Source organism: Montipora capricornis, chromosome 13 (genome assembly GCF_036669925.1).
Source record: "Montipora capricornis isolate CH-2021 chromosome 13, ASM3666992v2, whole genome shotgun sequence".
NCBI classification, from domain to species: domain Eukaryota; kingdom Metazoa; phylum Cnidaria; class Anthozoa; order Scleractinia; family Acroporidae; genus Montipora; species Montipora capricornis.
The window spans coordinates 15954630-15962129 of NC_090895.1; the positions used below are offsets into that span (position 1 = coordinate 15954630).

The 7500-nt window shown below is 37.5% G+C and overlaps 1 protein-coding gene across 1 annotated transcript in view; it reads right to left on the reverse strand.

Moving 5' to 3' along the window:
- LOC138030607 (NLR family CARD domain-containing protein 3-like) overlaps window positions 1-4985 on the reverse strand; it is a 47116-nt gene extending 42131 nt beyond the window's left edge. The window contains exons 1-2 of the mRNA XM_068878495.1: window positions 4868-4985; window positions 4613-4715 (exon numbers count right to left, since the gene is read on the reverse strand). The gene's annotated coding sequence lies outside the window, so the exon portion shown is untranslated. The remainder of the gene's footprint in view (window positions 1-4612; window positions 4716-4867) is intronic.
- Between the last annotated feature and the right edge of the window lie 2515 nt (window positions 4986-7500).

The following is a 7500-nucleotide window of genomic DNA, read 5'->3' on the forward strand; positions in this document are numbered from 1 at the left end:
AACTTCCCCTCATGTTTAGATGAGGCTATGTAAACACAGAAAATATCCTCTATTGCTTAAATAGAACATACTTGGCAAAACGGATAACTGTAGAGTTTAAGGGACAGGAGAAATGACTATTTGAAGAGGTCTATAGCAACGGTTTGGTAGTTCAGTAAGAGCCACCCACATTAATCAAGAACATCCATATATTGGTTGGTACAATGGCAAGATGAACCAAACGATTAGCAATGAAAAGGAGAAAGGGTAAAATAGACCTAATTGAGCATGATCTTTATGGCAAATGGCAAAAGTTAAACTTCATTTTTGCTGTTTTTACAGTTTCGTGAAAATATTATGTATTCTAAAACTGTGATTAAGAGATTGTTTCCCTATAAATAAAAATGCTAATTGAGGCAGGACAAACAGAATTTAACACTAATAGAAAGACACTGAAGAAAACACACTAAGATTCGCTTACAGAGATGGTTAGTAAAATGTGATTACGTCTATGAAGCTTCCTTAATATTGAAGGATTCTACAAAGTTCTCTTAACTTCTTAACTCTATATATTTAACTTTCATTACATGTACCTTCCATTATCGCCTCTAGGAGGTCATAATCTATTCAATGTTTTTGTGAGCAATATTAAACTTGAGCACCTGATCGCAGTCAGTTGCAACGTGTTATGTAACAAAGGGCTACCAAAAGGAATTGCAACAAAAAAAGGTCATGTGCGCTTTTCTAATGTTACGAACAAACCCTGAATCGTATAACCTATGTTGTGTACACTTTACTTAAAACTGAATACTCATCAATCATTCATGACAATAAATCGAAGCTGAAAGGAACAATACAACAGCAATATTTAACAATTATTCTATGAGGGCACGCTGGATGTAAAGTGATAGATGACCAACGAGGTGCGTAGCACCAAGTTGGTTATAATCATTTTATATCCAGCAGGCAGTAATATTGTCGACTACTGTATAGCTTTCCGCCTCCATCTATTCTGGTCCAAAACGGCTTTTGTCGGCCTTTTATAATCAGAGCTGCAAAAATATTTTCAGCTTGCTTTATTGCTGACGCGTTCCTTGACCACATTAGGTACAGCAGTTATATGAACTGAAAGCCTGTGTCCAGCGAACCAATGAAAATGCTGGAAAACTGATATCCGTAGTTCAGGGGTCCCATTTCTAACCCTAGGAAGAAATGTGGTGTACGTATATGGAAATAATTATTCTCCTGCATAAAGTACAAAATTAATTGTCAATAGTGTATACAGTTTACAGTGATCAAACAACTCTGAGCTGACAGCAGTAAACAAACAAACCTTGCAAACAATAACCAACAATTTTAATCACAACTAAAGCTGAAATTATACATGCAAAACATTCTCTTTCAAAACATTTTCGGTTTTGAGTGGTTTATGTTTACACGTTTTCTCTTCAGTTTAGATACACCACCAAAATTACCAATTAAAAATTCAAGCTAAACCGTAGCAATTTGCTTACTCGACTGCAATTTCACAGTCAAACAAAGCAGCTCACAACAGGACATCTATTTCACATAAAAAGCCTACAAATCGAAACAGTCTCCACAGTAATCATAAATTCTTGGTTTTCACCCACGTGACAGGGCGGCCATGTTCGACGGCAATACAATACAATTTCTTTTCGCATAAGTTGCAGAAAGTACATGGCCACCATAACGTCATATGCAAACCAGCAATTCATTTCTAAAATAAGCAACCAGAGCCGGTGTCGAGAGTTTGATTATGTGTCCGACAAAATAGACAATGATCACAAGGAAACTCGCCAATGATGTCTGCTGTAGGCTTGAATGGCGACGGAATGGCAAACGTTTTCAGGCCATCTTCGTTTTTTTAGTGTTTTGCAAAATATGTGAGGCAGCTATGCATGTATTAAGAAGGAAAACAATACCTGAAAGCTAACCGTTGTAAATATAAAGGTTTTTTTCTTCGTTCTCTTTCTCTCAGCTTTTACTCAGCTTTTCTCTTTCCTCGTCTTCTTTTGAGGTTTTCTTCACTCAAATTTCTCAAATTTCGTCGCCTTTTCCCTTGTCCCGTTGTTTGTCACTATATTTAATTTAGTCTCTTTCCTTGTGATATCCCTCTAAAGTGCTTGACTGCAATAACTGCATTAGCCACCAGTAGCTACCGTAGCTATATAAATATGTCAAACCTGTTTTGGATTAAACCCAGCGAAAAGTGCAAGAAAAAATGTTTCCCAAACCGTTTTCCACCTAAACACGACAAGCGTTGACTGTGACGAGCTTTAGCTCATGAAGCATGACCGTGTAGCCGCATCAAGCCACAGAAAGCGCACATTTTAAGCCACATTTTCACTTAGGCTAACCTGGCTTGAGCCTGCGATCCAATCAAAACCAGTACCTGGTCAGCGATCAACTTAAAGTAACTGACTTCCACGAGCTCTACCTTTGAGCCCGCAATATGGTCATGTGATACTGGTCAGCGGATACTTTGTTTTCACAGGTGTCAATTCACCATATCTTTGATGTCCAATATATCAAAGATGTATGCTGTAAACTAGGTTGAGTAGGGGGCGTATGGCCGCCATGTTGGGCACAAGTGTACAAGTATTGATAATGATGATGATGATGATGATGATTATTATTATTATGATTATTATTATTATTATTAAGATAGAATTAATTATTGTAAGAGGTCGTCGGACGTGCCCATGAGCAATATCGTTAGCCATGCTTACCATGAGAAAAGCAACTCATGATTCCTACATGTACCAGTTCATATGAATGTGGTCACCATCGTTGCTCCGCTTGGCAGCCCTTCTGGCCGCCGGAGCTCCTCTAATACGACTAAACTATCTGTTTATCATCACTCAGTTATTAACGAGGAAATATTAGATCTCAAACTTCCTAATTATTGTTTAGACAAAGGTTTCTTTCATCGCTTGGAAATGGAATAGGAGTTAGAAATCCTTCGTTTTTACGGAGATTCACATTAAAATTGTAAAACACCTTCTAAAAGGCTGTTTAAAACATATCTTTACTATCCTTGCTGCTTTAAAACGACAAAACATACCGTTTCAAATCATCACTCCACGTATTCTGATTCCGGAATAGGGTCAATCGAACGGACCCTAAGTACAGCTTTGTAATTATTTCTTGCTGGTCATGCGAAGGACTGCTTGCTCAATTTATGAATTCAACCAGTGTCAGGTTTCCTTTTAGAGGGGGACATTGGGATTTTCGGTTTTGCGGTTTTGGCTATTTTTTAGATCAGTCTTTCGGTTTTGGTGTTCATTGCGGTTTGCGGATTTTTCGTTTTTTAGCATCTGGCTTTCGGTTTTTGTAGAAAATACGAGCGGTTTTTCGGTTTTGTTATCCGATGTGCTTTTTGGGTTTTCCTATTTTATCCTATTTGGGTTCCGGTTTCTCTTAGATTTGAGCGGCAATTGATCTCGAATAGAGTGTTATTTATTTATTTATTTATTTATTTATTTATTTATTTATGTGCAATTCATCATTAATATGAAAACCATATGTAGAAATGAAAAATTTAAAACCAAGTATAGATAAAACCATGTAAACAACATTAACTATCTTACTCAATATCATACAATAAAAGCTGCTTTCCATGAATGCCGCGTTTAGAATAATGGCTTAGATAACCTCTTTAATCAGTCGTTTGAATTTATTGAGGGGCTCTACTTTCCTTAGTTCTAATGGCAGACAGTTCCACAAAACTGCACCACTATAGCTAAAGCTGTTTTTTGTAGTAGTTTGTGCGCGGTTTCGGAACATTTACCTTATTCACAGAGTCTCTCAAACAAAAACCTGAAGCGCAGAGATACTCAGGTGTTCTTGTTGCTCTTTCAATTTGCCTTTGAGAGACTAGGTATTTCCATCTTAAGAGTTCAAATAAATTTTTGACATCAGTGCCATAGTTAGAGTAGGTCAAAACACGGGCTGCTCTGTTTTGTAGTTTTTGCAGTTTTTTCTGCAAATTTACTCCACAGTTTCCCCAAACAATATCGCAGTAGTTGAAGTGAGGTTGTACTAGGGCCTGATAAATAGAATGTAAGGTCCCATAGGGGACAAGATGCCTGTTTTCACTCACGTGATCAATAACCTTGTTTTTCCTCCGAAACAAAAGAAAACGTTTGAGTGAAAATAGAGCTGAATTCTCGGAGACGTCACATGAAAACACTCTATAGCCGCGAAACGCTTTACGGAAAATGAGCCCATAAAGTCCGGGCCGGAGAGAGCGGCAGAAATAAAGTCCATGACATTCATAAATACTTTGATGAAATATAGTGTTAGTGTAGTTTGCTCTGTATGCCCACTTGTCACCATTGTATCGGTTTTCTGACGGTTTTGTATACGGTTTTCGGTTTTGGCCGAATTTTTTTTGGGGTTTTGCGGTTTTGGATGATAAATCTTCGGTTTTGCGGTTTCACAATACACCCCAATGTCCCCCTCCTTTTAAGCACGGCGAAAAAAGCTAGAGTTCACATATATCTTACTTCAATTTGTACATCGGTGAAATGTGAAGCATTCAAATGAAATTTAATGTGTTCTGATGAATTACATTCGTGCCGTGTAGTAACGCAACTAACACATTCCATACCTTGTTTAGCGTCCACTACTCAGGGCTTGAAATTTGCATTTTTCGAGGTAGAAAGTTCAATCAGTTTCCAAAGTGACCACGAGGAATTGAACAGGACCTTTTCCTGAGACAAAAAAGAATTCAACATAAGATTATCTTATAGCATTGTTTGAGTATCGATTGTTTGAAGGAATAAGTTAAGTAGCCTGCAAAGGACAAAATGCGTCTCCGCTATTATTGGAGTTTTAAGGGTAAACGATGTTTTGTGATTCTTACCTAATATCATACCGATATAATACATGCCTTATTGACTTCAAACAGACTTGAAAGTCATTCTTCCAAACTTAAAATCAGTTCAATGGTTAACTCTGTTAATACACCCACAACTTTTAGTCTGGGAAAAGTCACGAGATCAATTAGGAAAACAGGAAGTTGTAATTTTCTTTCCGAGTCGTCACGCCTTATGTGAGTTAAATTAAGCAACTAAAAACTACGGGTAATAGGAGCTCAGGAGACTGCGTTCGATATGCTTAATAGGCGTACATGAAGAAGTTGGGGGGTGGGGGAAGGATGGATGGTTCGTGCGCATCATGCTGAAAAATATATGGGGGTGTGGGAAATGGGTTGAAAAGTAAATTCAATTTAATTCATTTTGTCAACAAGTTGATGATTGGATGGTCTTAGAAAAATAACCGAGAAAATTATCCTAAGAAATGTTTGCTGAAGGTCTACTATCGATATAGTTTAAAATATTATGAAATATGCTTCAACAATACAGTGACGAATCATGCTGAAAACTATGAAGACTTAATCCAAAAACTAAGACTGCAGATAACTATGATAAGATAACTAACATGGTTGGTCTTACAAACTTATCGGAAATAGCCCCTAAAACGGTACTGTATGGGGCTCAGTCCTCGGCCACAAAAAACGTAAACTTGCATTTCATACCTTGGAATAGCCGTAAGGACTTGAAATTTCACACACAACTAGCTTCAGCATTCAGTTTACACATGTATAGCTATCGACCGCTCAACGCTGTTCAGGTCGTTTTCACGTGACGTCACGTAACTTCCAGTCCCCAGATTGGTGTATCACAGCAGACTGCATAAATAATTCTATATCTCCAAATAAAGACTTTGTAAAATGGATTATTCGGTACGTGAAGCCAAATCGGGTGAAAACGTCGAAGCTATTTCTTTCTGAATATGCTAAGAAGCTGGACCAGCAAGTCAAAAAGCGCTACGTGGAAAAAAATGCAGCGATTGTGATTGATCCCTTGTTACTTACTCCTGAAAAAAACATTGGAACCGGATTGCTTACCACCTGTGGAAGCTACGAATGTTTTAACCTATCTCGTTTTGGAGACTAGAAGTTATTATAGACGAAACAGTTTAATAAGGCTCTTAGGAATCTTGAAGCCTATAATCAGATCTGGCTTTGTGCTGGATTTTCCAGAAGTATTCAATGAGTTTTCAAGCAGTGTTTATAAGATTTCTATGCACTACATCGTGTTTCAGTGCTTACCTAGATATTATTTTCCACACCCTCCAAGTTAAGTGCACACACAGGCACTTTAATTTTTGCATCTAACCTTTCCCCAATAGTCAAATTTGTGCTCAATTTTGGGCGACCCTAAAAGCAGGAATCGTGGAACGCCGGAACCGCGGGACCTGGCACCAAATCATAAAAGATGGAACAGCGAAAATTCGCCTCAAATCCTAAAACACGGAACTAAATAAATAAGTATAAATACCAGGTTTGTGAGGTTTTGTTACAGAAATAGCTGATTTCTTATCGGTGGACAAATCTCTCTTTGTGTAGCAACAAGGCAATTATAAGTGCGTACATTTTTCTGTTGGTTGATAGTTCTGTTGACAGTTCCCATTAATATTAGTTACCGTTACTATTATTTTCAGTTGACATTAGCTCAATATGACTTTAATTATACTTTCGTGAGTCACCGCTTTCTAATTTGTTCCACTGAGTTATTCAATGCTACTGAACTTTTGTTTTTGATTACTCGAAAAAGAGGAGTGATAGATTGGCTAATGGACGATTAAGTGATGACGTTAATAGAAAAACCATGTAAATCCGAAAGTTGTATTGCTTGGCCTTTATCAGTTTTGTGCGGGGTTATAAAAATGTTGACCCGCAAAGACTGGATGAGCGACTTATTAATGGCCATTAATTAAGTAACAAAAAAGCTATTTGAAATGAAGAACAATATAAAATAATATTAATATGAGAAGTGCAATACCTTACTTAGTAATTTGTTGATTTTGCAAGACTGAAATTTGTTGTTGGGCAGCAATTTTTTCGCTTTCAGGAAGCCCCGTCCAATTGAAAGGCATGCAAATGTAAAAACGTTAAGCAGTCGCCACTAAATTCTCTAATTCTAGCAATGGATGAAAGAGGTAACTGTGCTCGGCTTGATGCATCATCTCCCGAGTTATCTCTTACAAACTGAATAGCAACGAATGCTGAACGAGAATCAGTGGTCAGCAGATGAAATATTGCGGACAGCAATCTCTCTTCAACAACTACAACAAAAAGTTTTATTTTTTACGCTTTCTAGTTTTATGCACTCCGCCTTTTAGGATTTGCGGTGATATTCCGCCGTTCCGGCTTTTAGGATTTAGTTTTTCATCTGTATGTAGCAGCACATTGTGTGGTCCTAACCGAAGCTGTCAATTCTGTTGAGTAGTTGACATGTTCCATAACGTGTTTTTGTGTCTTTATCTTTTGTCACAATAGTTTCGTGACACGTACACCGATAAGAAGTCAGGTATCTCTCTGTATCTCTATGTGTACCTCACAAATATTACACATTACTCATTACTTCTTGTATTTATATTTCATTTATTTACTTATATTTATAGTTCCGTGGCGTGTAGTCACCAGCTGTG